Consider the following 22,176-nt stretch of genomic DNA (forward strand, 5'->3'; position numbering starts at 1 on the left):
GAAGGTCCCCACTTGTAGCTTTCTATACAGGCACCGTTCCTGAAGATGCATATATCATGCACCTTCTTGGTCCACCCCCTCGTTGATGTCAGTGATACACCCACGGTGATCCACAAGCGCCTGCAACACCATGGAGAAGTACCTCTTCTTATTGATGTACTCTGTCCCAAGGCAGTCTGGTGCCAAAACTGGAACATGTGTGCCATCTATCTCCCCTCCACAGTTAGGGAAATCCATTTCTGCAAAGAAGTCCATTATTTCATGCATATTTCCCAGCATCACAGCCGTTCATACAAGGATGTGATTAATTGCCCTGCACACTTGCATTAATGCAGCCCCAGGGGTTGACTTCCCAATTCCAAATTGATTTGCAACTGACCGGTAGCAGTCTGGAGTTGCCAGCTTCCACAGAGCAATCACCACATGCTTCTACAATGATAGGGCAGCTCTCATGCTGGTGTCTCTGTGCGGTAGTGCTGGGGTGAGCTCCGCACAATGTTCCAGGAAGATGGCTTTCTGCATCCAAAAGCTCTGTAGCCACTGCTCGTCATCCCCGACCTGCATGATGATATGATTCCACCAATCAGTGCTTGCTTCCTGAGCCCAAAAGCAACAGTCCACAATCTGCAGCTGTTCCATGAATGCCAAAAGCAATCTAAAGTTGTTCCTATCCATATGGGATATAAGTCAATAATGTGCCCTTGTTTCCAAGAAGGCTGATGGAATTTTGGGCTGTATAAGTAGGAGCATTGCCAGCAGATCGAGAGACGTGATCATTCCCCTCTATTCGTCATGGGTGAGGCCTCATCTGGAGGACTGTGTCCAGTTTTGGCCCCACACTACAAGAAGGATGTGGAAAAAATGGAAAGAGTCTAGTGGAGGGCAACAAAAATGGTTAGAGGCTGGAGCACATGACTTATGAGGAGAGACTGAGGGAACTGGGACTGTTTAGTCTGCAGAAGAGAAGAATGTGGCGGGGAAGGGGGGTTGATAGCTGCTTTCAACTACCTGAAAGGGGGTTCCAAAGAAGATGAATCTAAACTGTTCTCAGTGGTAGCGGATGACAGAACAAGGAGCAATGGTCTCAAGTTGCAGTGTGGGAGGTTTAGGTTGGATATTAGGAAAAACTTTTTCACTAGGAGAGCGGTGAAGCACTGGAAAGGGTTATCTAGGGAGGTGCTGGAATCTCCTTCCTTTGTTTTCAAGGGCAGGGATGATTTAGCCCTGGCTGGGATGATTTAGCTGGGAATTGGTCCTGCTTTGAGTAGGTGGTTGGACTAAATGACCTCCTGAGGCCCCTTCCAACAGTGATATTCTATGATATCACACAGCATTTCAGGCAACTGAGAGTCTTGTTCAGTTAGGAACTTCATGATTAACTGAACTGCCATCTGGGATATCTTCATGACAGTTAACATCAGAGCACAAGAGAGCAGTATGGGATCCATCTCTTCACACTGAGATGGTGAGGTGGACAGCAAACAAGGGCCATTGAAAAATGCCACAAAAGAAAGCCGGAAGTCCATGGAATGCTGGGACAGAAAACAATGCATTATGGGACATTGAGCCCAGTCCCAAGATGTACTGCAGTCCGCTCTGCCTTCCCACAAGACGTAGCAGCAGATGGTGTCGAGCGGCACTGTGGAATAGGTACCCACGATGCATTGCTCACACTGTCAATGATAGTGCCCAACTGTGGATGTGCTCTGCTGACAGAGAGAGTGAGTATGAACATGCACTACCGATTTTTATTATAGTGCTTTTTGAATGTTGAAATAACTTTAGTTGACAAAACTCTGTATTGTAGACAAGGCCTAATATTTTAGGGCTTTGTGCTGCCGCTGACCACGGTAGCATCTAAACACCTTTCACATAAAATAGTGACTACTGGACTTCATGGAATCTCTGACTCCACTTCTTTCTCAGGTTATAGGAGGCTCTGTTTCCAATATGTGTGCGTCTGTGTGTTTTAAGGTTGATGACCATGGATAAAATAGGTGTTTATTTAAACATCTTGTTTTAAATGTTTAACAGAGCTGTTCTTGCTATATCCAAAAGCCGGGCTGATTTTTGGTGTATTCTGTACTAATAACCCACCAAGAATTTTATGGTAGATGTATTTTATAAATTATTTAAAAATAAATGATTACCTTATCACAGATATGCTGCATATTGTGTAGTATGCATCCTTTGTGCGGTTGCTCTGAGAAGTGATGTATGCTCTGCTGTGGAAACTGATACTTCTGTTTCTGAAGTCTATTGCGGTAGCAGGATGTAATGCAGCTAGACTATGAGGAAGACTTTTTCTAGATTGGTAGTGGCAAGCATTGACATGGTAAACTTGCAATTTTGAAACCCCGAAGTACTAATTGTTATCCTTTGAATTGCTAAGCAAGCTGAATAATGCAAGGTCACTGCAGCTCTTGTGGAAATTATCTTAAAGGTCATCCTTTCCCGCTTTGTGTTTCAAGAGTTGAGAACTTGCCTTTCATAGTGGTTGTGACACCCAACTCAGCCAGCAGTAAAAGGAATTGAAAATGTCTCTCCAGAGCACTTAGTATTATATTAGAGCACACAAGCTGTTTAGCTAAAATCATAGGGTTCAGTCCTGCAACATTCTCAACACTCCAGTCCAATCAAGCACTTAAGCATATGTTAAACTTTGACTTCAGCAAGACTACTCACTTGCTTAAAGTTAATGGGATATTTTAGTTTAAAGCAGTAAGTAAAATTGTGGCCCCATTGAAATCAATAGCAATCTCCTGTTTACTTAAATGGAGCAAGATTTTCACCCAATATTTGAAAACATATAATTTAGGGTATATAGGTCACTTATTCCTAAAAATCCAGAAATAATTGGGATGGGGGGATCAATTGACCAACATTAAAATTCTTTACTACCCTCATTTGGTACCATCCCTGTGACACTGTAGCCCTCCTTCTGCAGTTTTTTTCACCCCTTCTTTTGTCATCTAGCTTTTAGTTCCTCCTTTCATCTTTTCAATTTCTTTCCTCCCTCAATGGCTCTTTCTTAGATAATGTAATGTACGTGATACTATATGTACTTTGGTTTATGAATAATAATATCCTAAAAAACTATGTTTTAACTATGTTAAAAGAACATCAGGTTGCTAAATCAAGCACTCAAGAGTTAGGAAATGCCAGAATTCAGGTTGCCCATGCAACCTAATTTGGCCTCTCTCTGTGTATGCATTATAATTGTCTTCAATTACATGATCATATGTGGAAAAAAAAATAACAGATTCCCTGATTTGTTCAGTCACTCGATAATTAGGTATTCAACATTATTTTATTCTCCTCATTCAGTGTGTGTCCCAAGGCCTTTTTTAATACCCACCATCCAAGCTCTGCACTGAATATAAAATTATTGATATCTTCCTGGGCATTTCTATAGTGATAGTCCTATAATAGCTGATCGCTTCTAAACATTATTGAATTTATCTTCACAATGTCCCATGTGAGATTAGATGTCATCATTATTCCCTTTTTACAGCTCAGGAGCTGAGGAACAGAAAGAATAACGGCAAAATAATCAGAAGTCGCCACTAATTGTGGGGGCCCAACTTGAGAGAGCAGGACATGATTTTTCAGAGTACTTAACATTTTTATAACAATTTACATAGTCAAAATAGGGCTCCAGTCAATTTCAGTTGCCATTTTAAGTGTGTGGCACTCCTGCAAATTTGATCCCAGGTGTCTCACATAGGGCTCCCAGAAACAGGGGCACACACAATCTGTGAAATGTTTTAAGTGACTTGCCCTGCATCATATAGGAACTCTGTGGCAAAGGCAGAGATAGACACCAGTTCTCTAGGCTGACATTAAACATCCTTAACTTTTCTCTTCTTGTAAGCCCTTACCTCATTCACTACACACCTTTCTGTTTGTGCAACAAATGAGGCAGAGGTACAACAGATCAATGTTTTTCAAACAATACATACTGGGTCGTGGAATGTCAGGCACTGGATCGCCTTGCTGATTCAAATTATAAGGATCGTTGGCATGCAGCAGCTCTAAAGGGCCATGCAGCAGGGACCTGGAGAGGAGAAAGGTAGGAGGTGGGCGGGAACTAGGGAGCAGAGCATGCTGGGGTTGCAGGGCTTCTGCAGACCTCTCCACTGGCCCAGGAGCTTGCTGCTGCCGGTGAGGAGAGAGGGACCCTTGCCCTGGAGCGCCGTGCTGCCTGCTGGCAGGGAGAGAGGGAGGTTCCTCCCCAGGAGCTAGCTGCTGCCAGTGGGGAGAGGGCTGGGGGGAGTCCTCTGGCCCAAGCCCAGGGGCAAGCTGCCTGCACCCCATACTCCTCATCCCAGGCCCCACTCCAGAGCCTGCACCCCCAGCCAGAGCCCCCACCCCCACATCCCAACCCTCTGCCCTAGCCCTGAGCCTCCTCCTGCACCCTGAATCCCTCATCCCCAGCTCCATCCTAGAGCCTCCACCCCCAGACAGAGCCCGCACCCCATCCTCTGCCTACCCTGGCCACCTCCCACACTCTGAACCCCTCAGCCTCACCCCATTAATTTTGTTATGTGCACCAATATGTTTGTCACACGTCACCTCCATACTGGTGCACATAACAGGATTCATTCTTCACATGGGAAAAATTAGAGGGAACACTGGTTACAACACCATTAGAATAACATTACAATTATACATGCATAACATCGTACTTCCGGTATTTGCACAGAGTTGCATTTTACACCTACTACGTATTACGCACTACACACGTGGACAATGCAGTTTGCATATTATCTCCTAAACTGGTTTTCTGATCTGCCCACTGCTGTGTGGAGACTAAGATTTTTGCATGATTTTTGAGAAACACTGAAAAAGCTGGAAAATATGAATAATTTTGTAATAAGAAAAAGAAGTTTGGAAACACAACCATCAAATCCATCAACATCTGCGAGGGAAAGCGTAAGTACGCCGTGCATAACAGAAAATTCTAGCAGTAAAAATGAACAGGCTGCTTCCACCTCATGTGAACAGTCAACTAAAGAAAAAATCATGGCCGAGGAAGTACAGTATTGATTTCTTGAAATATGGCTTCATCAGTTGCGCTAAAGCAAACCAAGAGCCAAAGCCCCAATGTGTTATTTGCACCAAAGTGCTTGCAAATGAGCATTTAAAGCCGTCATAGTTGAGGAGACATTTAGAAACAAAACATACAGAACTCATGGATAAACCATTGGGCTATTTTCAAAGGAAGCATCGGGAACTTAACTTATCAGGTCAGGTTCTCAGCAGGTCAACCACCTTGAATAATAAAGCACAACTGGCATCGTATTTGGTTTCATATCATGGCAAAAGTAAAAATGGCCCATAAAAAAAAGTTATTCTTCCAGCATCTGTGGATATGGTGTGGACAATTTTTGTGGAGAAGTCTGCTGAAAAATTGAAAAGTATTCCTCTCAGTGATAATACAGTGTCTCAGTGAATACATGATATTGCAGAGAATTTGGAAGCTCAACTTCTAGCGTGGTTACAGTCAGTTGGGGATTTTGCTATACAACTTGACGAAAGTACTGATATTTTGGATTGCGCAATACTGTTAGTTTATGTGAGGTACGTATGACAAGATGATTTTAAGGCGGATTTGCTGTGTTGTCTGACCCTACCAACAAATACAATGGGGGCACAGATATTTGAGGCACTGAATGACTGCATAGTTGGAAAATACAAACTGGCATGGGATAACTGCAAAGGAACAACAAGTGACGGTGCAGCAAATATGACTGGAAAGAACAGGAGTTGTGAAAAAAATCTGTGAGGTAGCTGGCAATGACATTGCTTGGAATCATTGTTTCATTCACCATGAAGCTTTGGCATCCAGGGGTATTCCTGCTGATCTTATGGCAGTACTGAAGGAAGCAGTCTAAATCATAAACTTCATTAAAGAGAGCTCACTTAACAGCAGGCTTTTAGAAGCGCTATGCTCAGACATGGGAACAGAACACATGCATTTACTGTTTCACACTGAAGTAAGGTGGCTGTCGTGGGGAAGAGTGCTTACCAGGGTGTACGAACTCAGGAAAGAGAGTCATGGTTTTTTGGTGGTGAAAGAGTCTAACTTAGCAACTTTGTTTGATGATGACAGTTGGTTAATAAAGTTGTCATACCTTGCTAACATTTTCTCGATTTTAAATGAACTAAACTTGAAGTTACAAAGAAGATGCAATGATTGGTTTCGACATTGTGAAGAGATGCAAGTAATTAAAAGTCATTGGCACTGTGGCAAGCACGTCTGAAAAGTAATCAGCCCAGCTACTACATGTTCCCAACACTGTTACAACACATTGAGAAGAACATCATCAGTGAGGAAAAAGTGAATGAAATGAAAACTATTATACAGTTGCATCTCGCTGCTCCGTCTGACAGTTTTAGTCGCTATTTCCCAATACAAGACTTTGAACATTTGAATGAAAAATGCTGGGTGAAAGATCCTTTTGCTTTCAAAAACTGAGGCAACAATAGAGCTAAATCTGACACCTGAGCAAGAGAATAAACTGCTGCATCTCACCTGTGATAACACGGCCAAGTCAATAAACTTGTCATCATTTTGGATCAGTGTTTCCAAAGAAAATCCACTGCTAAGTAAAGTAAGTATGCTCTTGTTGCTGCCTTTCCCAACAACCTACACGTGTGAAGTGGGATTGTCAACTATGACAAGACTGAAGACCAAAGGGAACCAACTGAGCAGTGGATCTAATATGCGGGTAGCCCTTTCATCCTGTGATTCTGACTGGAATGAGATCATGATGAATGAACAGGGCCACTAGTCACATTAAGTAAAAGAAACTCAACCTTTATAGTGTTTATAGTGTTTTGTTTAAAAGTAATGGCTTTGTCTACTGTTATGTAAAGTGGATTAAGATGGAATGTATTGCATTATTAAGATTTTATGAAAACTCTAGTCAAAAGATATACGGTAATTATGTTGGGTCATGGATATCAACAGTTTTCTTCAATTGGGTCACGAGAAAAAAAGTTTGAAAACTACTGCTTTAGATAATAGCTTAATTTGTTCCCAGAGCACTGCCAATCCTGTGCACTGAATGAGATAAGAGTCCTGTGGAAAAAATAGTGTGTGTCAATGTACTTAAAGAAGGTATCATAATGCAAATGCATGAAGGGGGCCAATTAAGATTGCATAGTCAACCTTAATTCCAGTATTTCCTAACTTTTGAGAGCTGGACCTTGCAACTTGAATAATGTTCTTTTAACATCCAGTTTGCGTAAATGTAATTTTCTGTTTTTTAAAAAACAGACTAAAAATAGAAATTCCATGGTGGAACTGTATTGATATGCAACTTGTGTCAGCAGCAAGATTTGGACCTTTATATCCACAGCACAGACCCCTACCACTTGTTATCCTCAGTGAACCAGCCATTAGAAGGGGAGGAGGTGCACACATCTCCAGTGGGTTTCACAGCTATTTGCTGGCAGTGGGATTCCATTCCAGGTTTTGAAAGGAAGTGTACCATAGTGGTTATACACTCTTCTGCTCCTGTGTATAGTCCCCACCAGATCCTCTCCATAGCCCCTCTGCTGTCCCCACATCAGTTCCTCCCTCTCTGCTCTCCTACAATCCACCATTCCCCTTAACCCCTCTGCATTCCTGTCAGCCTATATCCTCCTCCTCCTTGCTGCCTGAGTGTCAGCAGGATGGACACTGAAAAGAGCACAGGAAACAAAGTCTTCCTGCTCTCTGTTCCTGTGCGTGGCACACATTGGCAGCTGGGAGGAGCAATTGCAGGAAAGTACTGCTCAGGCCCCGCAGTTCCAGAATGGCGCATGCTCAATGCAGACAATCTTCAGCGAACTGAAGTGCTAAATTTTAACATGTGTCTACTGTGCATTGGTGAATTGAGATTTTTGGAGGCTTCTAATTTGGCCAAATGTTGGCAAATTTTCACAGGCCTGGCAAAAGGCACATCCTGACATGAAGGTGAAACCTCCATGCCAAATTTCAAGTCCCTGATCCAAAGCATGAAGATGCTACAGCTACTCAAGAAAATAAAATTTATTTTTTTAACATGGGCAAAACAATGTGTTTTTTTCTGTAATCTTATTCTTGGAACCATTTAACTAAAACTTATAAAAACAAAACATAAAAAAATCACACATACAACAAACCAGCAAGGAAATGTTTTACCTGAACAATCAAAAATCTGACAAATTTATAAGTAACTGGAAATACAATATTATAATGGAAAGTGTGAGGCAACTTTAATTGTATTAATTATTTATTTTGAACACATTACAGTTTCCATACCCATATGCCAAAAAAGCTAACAACCCATGTTAGTAAACAGAAATGTATGTGAGATTGCTTTCAGTGCTATCGTTTTTGTGTAACCTTTTACGTTGAATTAGGATCCACAGCCTTTATTCAATAGAGACCCAGATTTCTCCCCATCTTATTTCCATAAAAACAGAGTTGAAATTTTGTTTTGTCCCTGCTCCCCCACCCCCCAACACTTCAGGAGGTATACAGTAGTTCTTAGGTATGCATTCTTTTCTTTTCTTTCTTTTTCCTTACTGTATAATAAACCATGCTGTATCGAAGGATAACACATACTTTAGCTATCAGAATCCTTTCAGCTATTCTTCATTCTAGCTCAAAAATATTTTAAAACATGTTATAGAATCTCCTTTCATCGGCTTCCTCCCTTTCCTTTTCTGAAAGAGAAAATATTAAATAAGTATTATTACTGAATGAAAGTAACCCCTCTAACCATTAAGGTTATTATTCTAAATCCTTGTAAGCTACCTTTCTGTTTGTTACCTTTTCTTTTCAAAGAAGTCTAGTATGTGATTAAGAAGTAGGGTGATGTTTCTGGATATGTAGACTTTCTAAATAAATACTAAAAATGGAACTATGTGGGGAGGGGGCAATTGCAAAGTGAGCAAATTCTTTCTCCTTGGCTAAATCCATTCAAGTTTCTCTTCAGAAAAGTCAATGAGGATTACATATGTGGAGGAAGTGAAGAAGAAAAATCATACTAATGAGAAGAAAAACATACTTAATTTCATTTGATATTATGTGCTTTCCCACTAAAAAGCCAACCTAAATTAAGCTAGTGGCATATAGAATGTTATGTAGTGGAATAGCATTGACACACAATACACATTTTTCCAGAAAGTGTATTTCATTTTTTGTTCAAGACTTGTATACTTTTTTAGCTAGTCACATTTTAGAAGGGACTCCCACAGCCCAGCTATTGTCTAGAGAGAGAGACCATTCAGATAGTAACTAGTGATGAGTGGAGGAAGTGGTGTTCAAAGCAGTTTAGGCTAGGCTTTGAACTGGAGCCTGAAAATAGAATCCTTCTTTTGGATTTTGAAAGTGACTCAGAATGAAAACTGTAGGGACAGTTTCCTCCCCAGCCATCCTTGCCCCTGAGTTGGAAGAGTTGATGTTCCAGTCTGGGCTCATCTCCTCCACTAATCAGAATTATGTTAAATTCTTAATTTGGAGTTTTAAAAAATGTTGTGCTCTGACATGGATATTTTTATAAATCTCTGAAAGTGCACACAGCCTGCATTTGTCTTTTTTACCGTTGAAACCCCTTTATGAAATGCAAAAAATGTGAAAAAGGTAGGCCTGGAACCAAATAATTAGGAAGAAAAAAGTTTTCTGAGGAATTTTGTGCCACTTGTTTACTCTACTAGCTTGTGCTTCTGGAAATCCAGGAAACATATTGCAATTCCATCCTGAGCAAACTACTGGCCAAAAGGATGCTGCAAGATAATGCAGTAGCCATTCCATGGCAAGATGGAGTTATGCTGAACTGTTCATTTGTCTACCTAGACCACGGGACATCCAGATAGTCAAGATAAGACATGCCAAAAGTAACTGGTAATTGGTGAGAAGACAAGACTTCCAGAGAGGGCACCAGTCTTAGCAGGCATTGGATTAATGTAGTGCATGTAGAGTTTTGGGTGGAAACCATGTGAGGCATAGTGTTTTTGTCATAGTTTAAACTTAAAACTCCTTAAAAGTGACAATTCTGGCTGAGTTTGTGTTAATAACTCTTACAGTTTTATTTTGGCTCAAGTCTTGCATTTTTTGGTGTTTTGGAGTCATGTAACTGTGAGAACCTTGGCTTGTCTTTTTTTTTTTTTAAATTAAATGTCTACATTTATAGTTGCAGAACCTTTTGGAAATGTGAACATACAAGACTCAAGCACCAGGAAACAGACATAAAGAATTCCAAACTTGCACTTTAAAAACTCTTGGTTTGTTTGTTGTTGTTGTTTTATTTTTATTTTTTTTTGGAAGGGGCTGACTCATAAGTTTTGTATCCTTGGAGATTTTTTAATTCATATGAATTTTGATGCTAGAGAGTGGCCTGAATTGCCTCCTTCTCCTAGATCCAAATGCCCTCTAACTCTAGGGAGAGAATATCAAATCCAGCCCGATTTGGATCTGAATTTTGTGGCTTAGAGACTCTAGAATAGGGCAAACTGAAACCTGGATGATGTTGTTTGATATCCAGATATAGGTATGGATCCAGATGTTGCAGCACAGACCCTTCTCTATCAAAACTTCGTGCCGGGCAAATAATGCAGTATGTTAGCTCTGACTATTCGTTTGGATTTTTAACTGAATTCACTTGGGCCATGTTCCATCATCCTCTATTAGTGTTCTCTTTGTGTTATCATTTGTGTAATTTGTTGCACAAATGTTAATGAAAGAAAGTTTCAAAGTCATATGAATGAGAGTATACACCGACACTAGATTTTAAATTCACACATGCAAATATTAGCTCCTGAAGTGTTTGAAAGCTTACATACTCAGGGGGCAGGAACAATATAAGGTGACTTCTAGCTGACCGATTGTAACTAAGTATATAGTTTGTGTATTGATTGACAATATATGTTTGTATGTACATATTATATTCAGTATATATTCATTATTCAGTATTCACCTTAAATGTGTGTGTACATATTATCTGTGTACACACACACACACACACACACAACTATTTTAAATGTGAATACTAAAAACAGTCAAGAAAATTTAGTAATGAGAAATAGGATACATTTATTTGATAAATTTTATTTGCTTAGAGTTATGCATTCAGCTCTAACCTACCAAAAAGGAAGACTTAATGAGACAAGGGCTATAACCAAATGAACCCACACTGAAAAAAAAATTGCACAAAACCTCTCCAAATAAAAATGTTCAAGTTTTGCACAACTCAGGTTCGAACCATGGTTTGTCAGCAGTGTTACTGACAAATTCAGAACTGTTATTGATGATGCAGATGCCTTGGTTATTTGAGTATACCTCTTTTAAATCAATGTTGAGAATATACGTTGTGTTTCCATTGTTTTCAACAGTTGTTTAATATTCAGCATTATTAATCTGGTCAAGGAGAAGGTAAAGGTCTCTGTGGTTTTGCTAAAAATATTGAAATCTTTTATCTTTTCAACAACATATTGAATAGAAAACTATTAATAAGATATGTTTCATTATATTCTGTATGGCATGCGAAACTAGTACTGAGAACTCATTCATGCTGATTTGAAGTTAACTGATTCTTCTCTGACCTTGGAAAGACTATTTTCAGTATCTGCTGTAACTGTACTAGAGAAGGCTAAGCTTAAGTTTAAAATATGTAGGGTATGCATCATCAATTTTACATTTTTTGTGTGCAAGGTACTTTTATGTTGTATGTAATAAACACATACCATCAGAGTAACAAGTGGCAAAAGGTAGCAAATAGCTATCTGATTTACTGCTGAGATCTGTTGCAGGACTTTGTCATCACTCAAACTTTATTTCCAAAATGAGCAACTTGTACCAATATTTTGATTAGTCTTTTTGAAGTTTAGATATTGAAAACATCATTGTTTAATGTATGAGAGATCAAATTCAATGGAGATAACTTTGTAATGAGATTTTTCACTAGTTTCATTTTATATACAAGGACCTCTATAATAATAAATTACACCTTGATATTTCTCACGTTGATTTAGAATGAGGCAGACTATAGTCTTCTATCTAGCAATATATCACCTTCACTAGTACAAAAATGAAAAGTGAAGTTAGTCAAAGGCTGGTCTCTTATATGCTGTAAGTAGAGTTGCCTACAGATTCTGATGAGCTGTGCTTTAAGTGTAAAATGAAAAAAATTGTGGGAGCACTGCTTGGCCTAAAAACATGACTAGCTGCAATTATTTATATATTACAATAAAGATATGCTGGATATAGATAATGCTAAACAGATCGGGGCCCAGGAAGGATTCATAACCTCACATAGAGGAGTGGTATGTGGTTGAAAACCAGGCGATTCTTCACTGGATCAGAATGGTAGCGTAAGTACAGCGTTTTCTTCCTATGGGGAAGGATGACAGATGGGGGTGATAGTCAGACATTGTGTAATCTAGGCTCTGATATAACCCTCCTTATCCATTATCTGAATTCCTCCATAATCAGTAATGGACCTTATGCTTGAAACAGCCTGTTGGGTATATATGGGAGACTGAGGCACAAACTAGATTGCACCCAAAGTCACACAGGAAGTTTGTGGCTGAGCTGGGAGTCAAACCCAGAGTTCCAGTCCTGTGCCCTCTCCACTACACATCTTTCCTATTCTGGTCTCATATTTCTCTACAAGTTGGAAAACAGCTGCCTGGGTGTCGTGAGCTTTGTGGAGCTCTGTATTTTGAGGGAGAAGGGCTTTTTTGACTAGTTGCATGAGAAGCCAGCCAGCCCTATTTCAGTCTGTGCAGGGTGGCTTTAGATCAGGGGTTCTCAAACTGGGGATCAGGACCCCTCGGGGGTCGCGAGCTGTCCGCCTCCACTCCAAACCTCGCTTTGCCTCCAGCATTTCTAATGGTGTTAAATATATTTTGAAGTGTTTTTAATTTATGAAGAGGGTCACACTCAGAAGCTTGTTATGTGAAAGGGGTCACCAGTACAAAAGTTTAAGAACCCCTGCTTTCGATTAACTACAGTTACTGTAGGTAGTCTAGTAAGCCAAGCCTCCACGAAGATGAATATTTAATTCTCAGGAATATTCTGGGCCAATGTTTCAAAAGCATCTTCTTAACTATATCAATTTTGTGTGTGTGCAATGTTCAACTGACATATGCATATATTTGTGTATGCAAAATCATGTCTGCAACTTTAACGGGGCTGGGTTGAGACCCTGATACGTCACTTTACTAAAACAAATATTGGAGTCAGTTTTACAATTTTGGGAGAATGGAAGAAGTAAGAACACATTCTTAGCTAGACTGATAGATTTTATTCGTTTATACCAGACATATTTAGAAAGTTTTTAATTAAGAACAATCATGTTTATATTTACATTTAGAACTGAAGAGGATAAACAGATTGTAAAAGCATTCTAGTGGCTGTGAACCTGGACAGGTGTTTAAAGAACCGCGACTGGATATGTTTGTACAATTAATCTCTTTTCAGCAGTGGTGGATGCCCCAAGGGTTTGATACTATTTTTAGAAGTACTGTACAAGTCTGCAAGCAGTACTTCTGGGAATGACATTACAGTTCTACAGCTCAGTGATCCACCATGTAAAGATATTTTCATTACCAAACAATGTTTGGATTTTTTAGTCCACGTTTAATTTGGATTTGTGCATTGCAATAGAGTTATAACATGGCTTTACAATGGAATCCATTCTCTAACTTGAATTAGTTCAGTACATGATATTACTCTCTGGTAGAAAAATTTGCTGCTGTATACCTTGTAGTCCAATTTAATATTGTTGTCACATTACAATCTGTTAACCCAGCTGAATTCTTTTTCATGAATAAGAACTAAGAAATTTTAGTTAGGCTCTTGGGATGGTGTGTAGCTAGAGTGATCGTTTGGAGAACATTAAATTGTAACTAGTTACCATTTAAAGTGGATATAACTTACAAAACAAATAAAGTAGACAGGAAATGTTGCTTAGAATTGTGATTTAAGTTTAAAAAAAAATTCTACATTTTTCTCCAAGACATAGCAGAAAAGAGAATTTCTGTATATTTCCCATACATTTTATTGCATATATGCAGAAACGTTAGGTCAAAATGATACCACTAATTTGCAGCAGTTTGCTGCACATAGTCCTAATGAGATTTTTACTTTTTTCATTTGGGAGAGCTATAATGCAGACTCATGATAAACTTACAAATACACCAATGGGGATATACATGAATATTCATCTCTGAATCCTGTTGAATGTTCAAAGTCACCCTATTTACATCTGATATGTGATTCACCATTGAAAATAAGATCAACTGAGGTAGTTATATTTGCATAATGTCCCTTTGTTTTCTGGCAGGACTGAGGCACAGAAAAAGTATGTGGAATTCTAGCGTGAGAACAATTTTCTTTTGACTTTTTGTTGTTTTGGTTTTGTTAGAAGTAGGGAGCAGCCGGATATTGCCATTTGACTGTAACCTTTAAAGAGTCCTCGTCTCAAATTATTTCCTGCAGCCTGTTCCCCTTCCTTGATTTCACTGTCTTGTTCTGTTTTAGGTTGGAAACACTAAAACATTTGGTGAGTCCTCTTTACATATTACCTTCACTCGCTGAAGACTTTGGCCACATGCTCATTATTCCTTCTTCCAACAAAACTCTGAGGATGTGAATCAAGTTTTCTGTCCATGTTGCAAACTTTCACTGAAATCCCATTATAATTCTGTTTAAATGAAACCAGTTATTCTTAGTAGTAATCATGAATAATGTTTCATTGCCCAAATAATACAGTGAAACATATGTATGTGGACCTTAATCACACTTAAATCAGTCTCAGGTAACCAAGGGCTGGATTCAAAGTTCATTCTAATTGAAAAATTCTCACTTGATTTGAGTGGTCTTTGGGTGAGGCTCTAGATACATGTACAGTGAAAATGGCAATGCAGAGACAATTAAAACCTCAGCAGTTCTCTCAAACTGAGCCAGTAATGAATAGAAATAATTGGGATGAAGAGTGTTTATTAAATTACTAAAAATTAAGTATGCTGTAAAATATGCACTTACCTTGTTCAACTCAGTGGAAGTTTTGCCCTTAATGTCAGTGGATCCAGGAATTCACCCTGAGTCTTTAGTAAGATCCTTAAGACTTGTAGCACTTTAAAGCACTTCTTCTGCTTTGAAGCTATTGACATCAGTAGGAGTCTGTGAGAGAGATTCCTTGCACATTAAAATGGAAAATATCACTGCAAACAAAATATTCCAGGATGCATTTCAAATAGAAGAAACTTCTTAAGTGCAATAATTTATACTTGCAGTTCTGTGAGATGTTATCAGGAGAAGTCATGTGAAGAATAACATACCCATAGCACCATTTAATTGTGTACTTTTGACTAAGGCCCCAGTCCAGCAAAGAACTTAAGTATGAATGTTACTTTAAGCCTGTGGTAGCACCATTGACTTCTCATTGCTGGATCGCAGCCTAAATGCTGTGCTAATAAGGAATTGTTTGCTGCAACATTTTCTCAACTGTTACATTTAATACTGTAAAATCAAAAAAATTAAAAGGTTAAATTCATCAGTATCAAGTTAACTGAAATCTCAGGAATTCTGGTATTAAGAAAATTGATTTTCTATCAGTAACTCCTGTGATGACAGTTCACAAATTACAATGAAAGATATTAAGACTCTGAACCTCTTTAAGAGTTCCCCAGTGAGAAATAATTCAAACCGTTTCAGTTCCCTCCCCTCCTCCAATTTTTTTAAACAAATTATTGTTGTTATTATTTTCTTTTATTATTTAGCTAATTGAAAATTTTAGAAAAATTCAAATTGAGTCCAAACAAAACATTTTGTTTGGACCCAACATGAAAAAACTTCATTTAAATTTGGGGCATTTTGACAAAAGCCAAGGAGGACTAGATTCATAAAACTCAAAGGGAGAAGACTTTCTTTATAACCTTTAGCCCTACTGGTTATGGTATTCTTCTGGAAGACCAGGATGTGGCAAAGTGGTTTAAACTTATGTCTCCCACATTACAGGAAAGTGTCCTACTCATTGAACTATGGGATTTCTTGGTATGAGAGTTTCTCAATCTCTCCTGTTGAAGCTGTTCTTGGTCATTAAAGTAGGGACTTGATCCTGGGTCTCCCATGTACTGAGGAGTCCCCTAACTGCCAGGTTATACAGTCATTCTCATTCTCTTTACCTGGCCCAATGACTATCTGTCGTCATCATGAATGACTATGAATGATAACAGATTGTCATTGGGACAGGGACAGAGATTGTGAATGCCTCTGTATCCTGATCCTATTTATTTGTCTTTTGATGAGATTTTTACAAATGGGTGGTCCTTTTAGATTTTCCTGAGGAAAAAAAAGTAGAGGTGGAAAACTGAACTGAAAATCTCATTCCAGCATCATCAGATGATTTGTGAAGACAACTGGAGCATGGATCCAAAGACAGTGAACCCCATGGAGGTTGTACAGCAATATTCATGAACATCAGGAAGAAGTTTCTCTGAGAAGTCTGAGTAGAATATGGAGAGGAGATTTTATTTTACAACTCTCCAGTTTAATTCACAATAAAATTATATGAATATTTCCTATAGGGTGAGCTTTATATTTTTTTTAAAAAATTGGGAGTTTGGGAGATTGATTGGGCAGTTTTGGCTCCTTTCACATTTACTCACTTGTGTAGTTTGTTCCACTCTGAAAGACCCAGTTACTGAAATCATATTTTTACTTTGTCATTAGCTTTCAATTGTAACATTTTGTTGTTTTTATTTTAAATCCATGATATTCTATAGAGCAGGGGTAGGCAAAATTTTTGGACTGAGGGCCACATTTGGGTGGGGAAATTGTATGCAGGGCCAGGGCAGGGGGATGGGGTGCATGAGGGAGTGCAAGGGGTGGGAGGGGGTATGGTGTGCAGGAAGGGGCTCAGGACAAGGGATTGGGGCAGAGGAGGGGTGTGGGGTGTATGAGGGGGCTCAGGGAAGGGGGTTAGGGTGCAGGAGAGGTGCAGGGTAGTCACAGCAGGAGGTTGGGGTGCACAGGAGTGCAGGGTGCAGCAGGGAGCTCAGGGCAGGGAATTGGGGTGCAGGAGGGGTACTAAATGCAGGCAGGGGGCTTAGGCAGGGAGTTGGGGTGCAGGAGGGATGTGGAGTGCACGAGGGGGCTTAGGGCAGGAAGTTGAGGGGTGGGGTGCAGGAGGGGTTCGCGCTCTGGCCTGGCGCCGCTTACCTAAAGTGGCTCCGGGGTGGCAGTGGCACACACTGGGGCCAGGGCAGGCTCCCTGCATGGCTGCCCTGGCCCCACACCGCACCACTCCAGGAAGCACTGTGGCCCCTGGGAGGGGACAGAGGACTCCACGTGTGCGGCCCCTGCCGCACCTCCAGGTACCTCCCTCAAAGCTCCCATTGGCCGTGGTTCCCCGTTCCCAGCCAATGGGAGCTGCAGGAGGTGGTACCTGGAGGCACAGGCAAAGCATGGAGCCCTCTGCCCAGGGGGCTGCAGGGAAGGTGCTGGTCGCTTCTGCAAAGTGGTGTGGGGTTCGCAGTGTCATGGGGGGCAGTCCCATGGGCCGGATCCAAAGTCCTGAGGGGCCGTAGTTTGCCCACCCCTGCTATAGAGGGAAATACCATAAAGACTGAAAGGTAGTAGTTAAAATAGGAGTTCTCATACTAGGCCAGATGATTAGTCCAACTAATTTGGAATCTTGCCTCTTACTGTACTTGATGTTTTAGATCAGTGGCTCTCAACCTTTCCAGACTACTATACCCCTTTCAGGAGTCTGATTTGTCTTGTCTACCCCCAAGTTCACCTCACTTAAAAACTACTTGCTTACAAAATCAGATCTAAAAATACAAAAATGTCACAGCACATTCTTACTGAAAAATTGTTTATTTTCTCATTTTTACAATATCATTATAAAATTAATCAATTGGAATATAAATATTGTAGTTACATTTCAGTGTATAGTATACAGAGCAGTATAAACAAGTCATTGAATGAAATTATAGTTTGTACTGACTTCACTAGTAGCCTTTTGTAAAACTAGGCAAATATCTAGATGAGTTGATGTACCGTGGAAGACCTCTGAGTAGTCCCAGGTGTACTCGTACCTCTGGTTGAGAACCACTGCTTTATATCCAAAGATCCAAACCTGTACCTGCATCCGTGTGTGTAGATCTCCAGACTCACAGTTTCCCATTGCCTTTAATGGGGCTTAATATGTGTACAGGGATGTTTATTTACCATAAAATTAGCCAACCTCTTTTAAAGTCTGCTAGTTGACAACTTGAGACAATGTATTTCCCAGGTTGACCATATTATGCATGCAGCAGTATTTCCTTTTATTGATTCTGAATTTACTATCCTCTTAATTATTTTAGGACCCTGTTTCTTGTTATGATAAAAGAGGGCAAAAAAGATGACTGATCATTTTTCACATTCTTCTGAATTTCACATTTCTCAGTGAAGTCTCTACAAGCACTTCTCTTTCCCAGGCTGAACAATCCTACTGTTTGCAGCCATTGATATGTTTTACATCCCAACGTACCCCTGGCAATCTCTGAAAAGTTTCACAGAACAGCAGCAATCTGCAATACATTTCTTAAAGTAAAAGGACCAAAATTGTAGATGTGGGTACCATAGTTCAGAATCATTTCATCATAATATTATCAAAAAAAATTTCTATTTGTTTTTCAGTTTACATAACCATCAAACTTTATTTTCATAAACTGCTGATATACATTAGGGAGACATGTTCACCACTTAAGAAGATTCCTGATCCATAGCCTATTGAATTAATTGGGGTCCTTCCATAGACTTTAATGGGCTCTGGTTAGCCCCAAATCTTTCCTCAGAGGAACATGTCATTAGTAGCTTTTTTTTTTTAATTTAATTTAACCTCTTACACAAAAATCAAATCAGACTAATTCTGCAAGCACCAAATCTCAGTCCCCTGAAGTCCAATGGCAAAACTTCCTGGATCTGGCCCTAAATTCTCTGACCTGGAATTGTGTCAAAAATAGAATGGCAACTTCAAAAAACATTACTAATGTAGAATCAGGAAAGAAACCGTTTTTATGAAATTTAAAAACCTTTTTTCTTTAGTTCTATTGTCTGTGCTCCTTTAATGTAGACTAAGAACCATTTCTTTGAAATGACTTCAAATGCTTTTTGTGTACCGCACAGAAATAATGGGAAACATTTGTTTTAGTGAAAATCATCTGCCTGGCATTTCAAGCAATGCTATTTATCTATGTCTTGTTACATGCTATTAGCAGAGGTTTATATAGCTGAAAGAGATACTGATTGGTTTTATCCTCCCTTGTGCAAGATAGCCCCAATCTGTGGTTACATTTGTGCACACTGCACCTTCTCAGTAGCTGTAATTTTATTTAGCATACTTAATTAGCTCGAAGTATTCTGGGAGACTACCTTATTCGCTAATGCTCTGCAGTAAGGACAAGGGAGGAGGAGGCTGTGGGGAGCCTTCAAAGTAAATATGTTTGTATTTAGTCTATAACTCTTTCTGTGTCTTGTATTTAAACAAAAAGAGGGCAACCTTGTCTGCAAGACTTTTTAAAATTCCAATAAATAAGGGAACCCTGCATTTCCATCAGATGGGTATTTTCTATTGCCAGTTATTCTGCATAGTCACATGGTCAGATTCAGCAGTGGTGGAAGGATGTCTATAGATGGAGCCTCCACCGCACCCCTTTATGTGGCCTGCATAAGAACCAGGCTGGATTGAAGACTCTCTGCTCAGAGCTGCACAGTGGCTGCTTGCACCTTAATTCCCTGGGGGTGCACTGTACTCTAAAGAGAGCAGGGAGATGAGAGCCCTTTCTCAGAGTTCTGCATTGCAGTTCAGACCGGCCACAAACTGTCCTCCAATAGTCTTGATGTGTTTAGCTTCCTCTGAATCTGTATCAGAGCATTACCAGCATTCTCAATTTGTGAGTGTTAGAGAGACAAGGCTAGGGGAGGTAGTGTCGTCTACTGGACCAAGTTCTGTTGGTGAAAGAGATAAGCATTCAAGCTTAAAAGAGCTCTTCTTCAAGGCTTGTCTCTCTAATATCCTGGGACCAACATAGCTACAACAATGTTGTGAGTGCGGTGATTTGGGGCCAATTTGAGGGAAATCTCGTGAGAAAAACAAGCTCAGCTCATTAATTTTGACTGAAATGCATCAGTGACTAGAGAGACCACTATCGCAGTTGTCCTTCAGGCATCTGGTTCACTCTGGGTGGAGCACAGCCCTGAAGCAAGTGCAACTTTGAAACTGCAGCCTCACCAAAGTGCAGGAAGAGGGAATGAATGATGGAAAGGACTCGGGAGAAGCCCCATTTTCTGCAGGCTGGAAATAGAAGGAAGCTGCTAAAACCTGCTGTGGGGAACAAAGGGAAGTATGGGGGCCTGCGAGGGTAGAAATGGGTCTTGAAGGAGCGAGGGACTGAGGGAGCCTGCCGATGGGGAGCTGGGGTGTGAGGATGGCTCTGTGCAGTAGAAGGAAGGGGAAGGAAAGTGGGGAGTCAGGGAGCAGGTGCATGGAGGAGCCAGAACCAGCACTCTTATTCACACATTTGGTAAGCTTTTAAGGTTCAGTAGTAACTGTCATGCATGCATTGGATTGAGGGCAGGGGAAGATTAAAAACGAACAGAGGACATAACAAAAATGGATTATTTTTAAACCCCTCATGACTTTTTGGGGTGGCTCTGACTCATAGTTTTTGAATGTTTGGAGTTAGCAAATATAGCTGTGTGGAAAATGTAATTCTGTTTTGCAGAGAATTTTGATATTTTAAAATTTGGAATTGTTCCAATTCAGAAAACAAAACAAAACATGTTGATATTCCATGAGAGAATGGAAGCCTGGCTCTGGGCAGTCTGCCTGGTGGGCTCCCTCAGAGCCACACATTCTGGGAGCCTAAGGCTGCCAAGAAGCCATGAAGCTGGGAGCTTGCTGGCTGGCACTCCCAGGCCTCCAGTCATTCTGCCCAGTGCACTGATGGGGAGCTGGGAAGCCCTTAGAGCCCCTCTGTTAGCTCATTTGTGAGATGCCTGTCCTTATCACCAAGTACAAGAGGGGAAATACAGATGCTCAATAGTCACTCAGAATGACTAGTCTATTTAGTGGGAGATTGTCATGTGTATCTTTAAAAAACTCTTCACTTGGCTTCAGCTGGTGCTACCTGTAATTAAGGGGGAAAATATTACTCAAATAAATTAAGCTTGGAGTTCAAATTTAATTTTACAAACTGTGTTGCAATATTGGAATTTTGTCTTTCTCCTGTAAGGGTGGGTACAAGCAGGGCCGGCTCACAACATTTTGGCACCTGAGACGGGGAGCTCAAATGATGGCCCCATGTCCCCTTGCTTGGGCCAAAACTTTGAAAGGTCTCAATTCTGCCTTATTCCTGTTCTACTCCTCTCATGGTACTGCTCTGCTACCTACCCCAATAAAGGAAAACTAACAACTTAAAATGCCTTGTTCAAAAATTTTAACACTTAACTTTCAAATACCTGAACAGCAATTGTAACTTTTCTTGTCTTCTTGGTAAACTCTGGCATTTTTATCTGTTTGAATAATAAAAATGGTGCTTTCCGTGCCTTCTTGGTTGCAAAGATTTGAACTGTTTCCTGAAGGTCCACAGTCTGGACCAGCTCATGCTCTATTGAGACAGTTGCAAGGCTGACCAGCCTCTCCTGTGTCATTGTGGAGCGCAGATGGGTTTTTATTAACTTCAGCTTGGAGAAGCTGCATTCTCCACTGGCAACTGTTACAGGAAGTATTAGAAGTATGTGCAGAGCAACAAAAGCATTTGGAAAGAGGGTGGTCATCTTACCTGTGCACATATATTCCAGAACAGCCTTTGGAGTAGATCCTGCTGAAAAGTATCTTGAAATGGCTTTCAGTTCATCACCCAAATCACTTGCATCAATATTGCGCATGTCATCATGTGTCAACACTGTCTCTAGTGCCCTGCATTGCTGGTGTAAGTCTTCTTCAGGTATAATGAGGAGTTTTGGAATATCATACAACAGGGGTGGGCAACCTATGGCACACGTGCCAAAGGCGGCACATGCTCTGATTTTCAGTGACACTCACACTGCCTGGGTCCTGGCCACTGGTCTGGGAGGCTCTGCACTTTAATTTAACTTTAAATGAAGCTTCTTAAACATTTTGAAACCTTATTTACTTTACATAC

This window comes from Gopherus flavomarginatus, chromosome 7, assembly GCF_025201925.1.
Source record: "Gopherus flavomarginatus isolate rGopFla2 chromosome 7, rGopFla2.mat.asm, whole genome shotgun sequence".
Lineage (NCBI taxonomy): Eukaryota > Metazoa > Chordata > Testudines > Testudinidae > Gopherus > Gopherus flavomarginatus.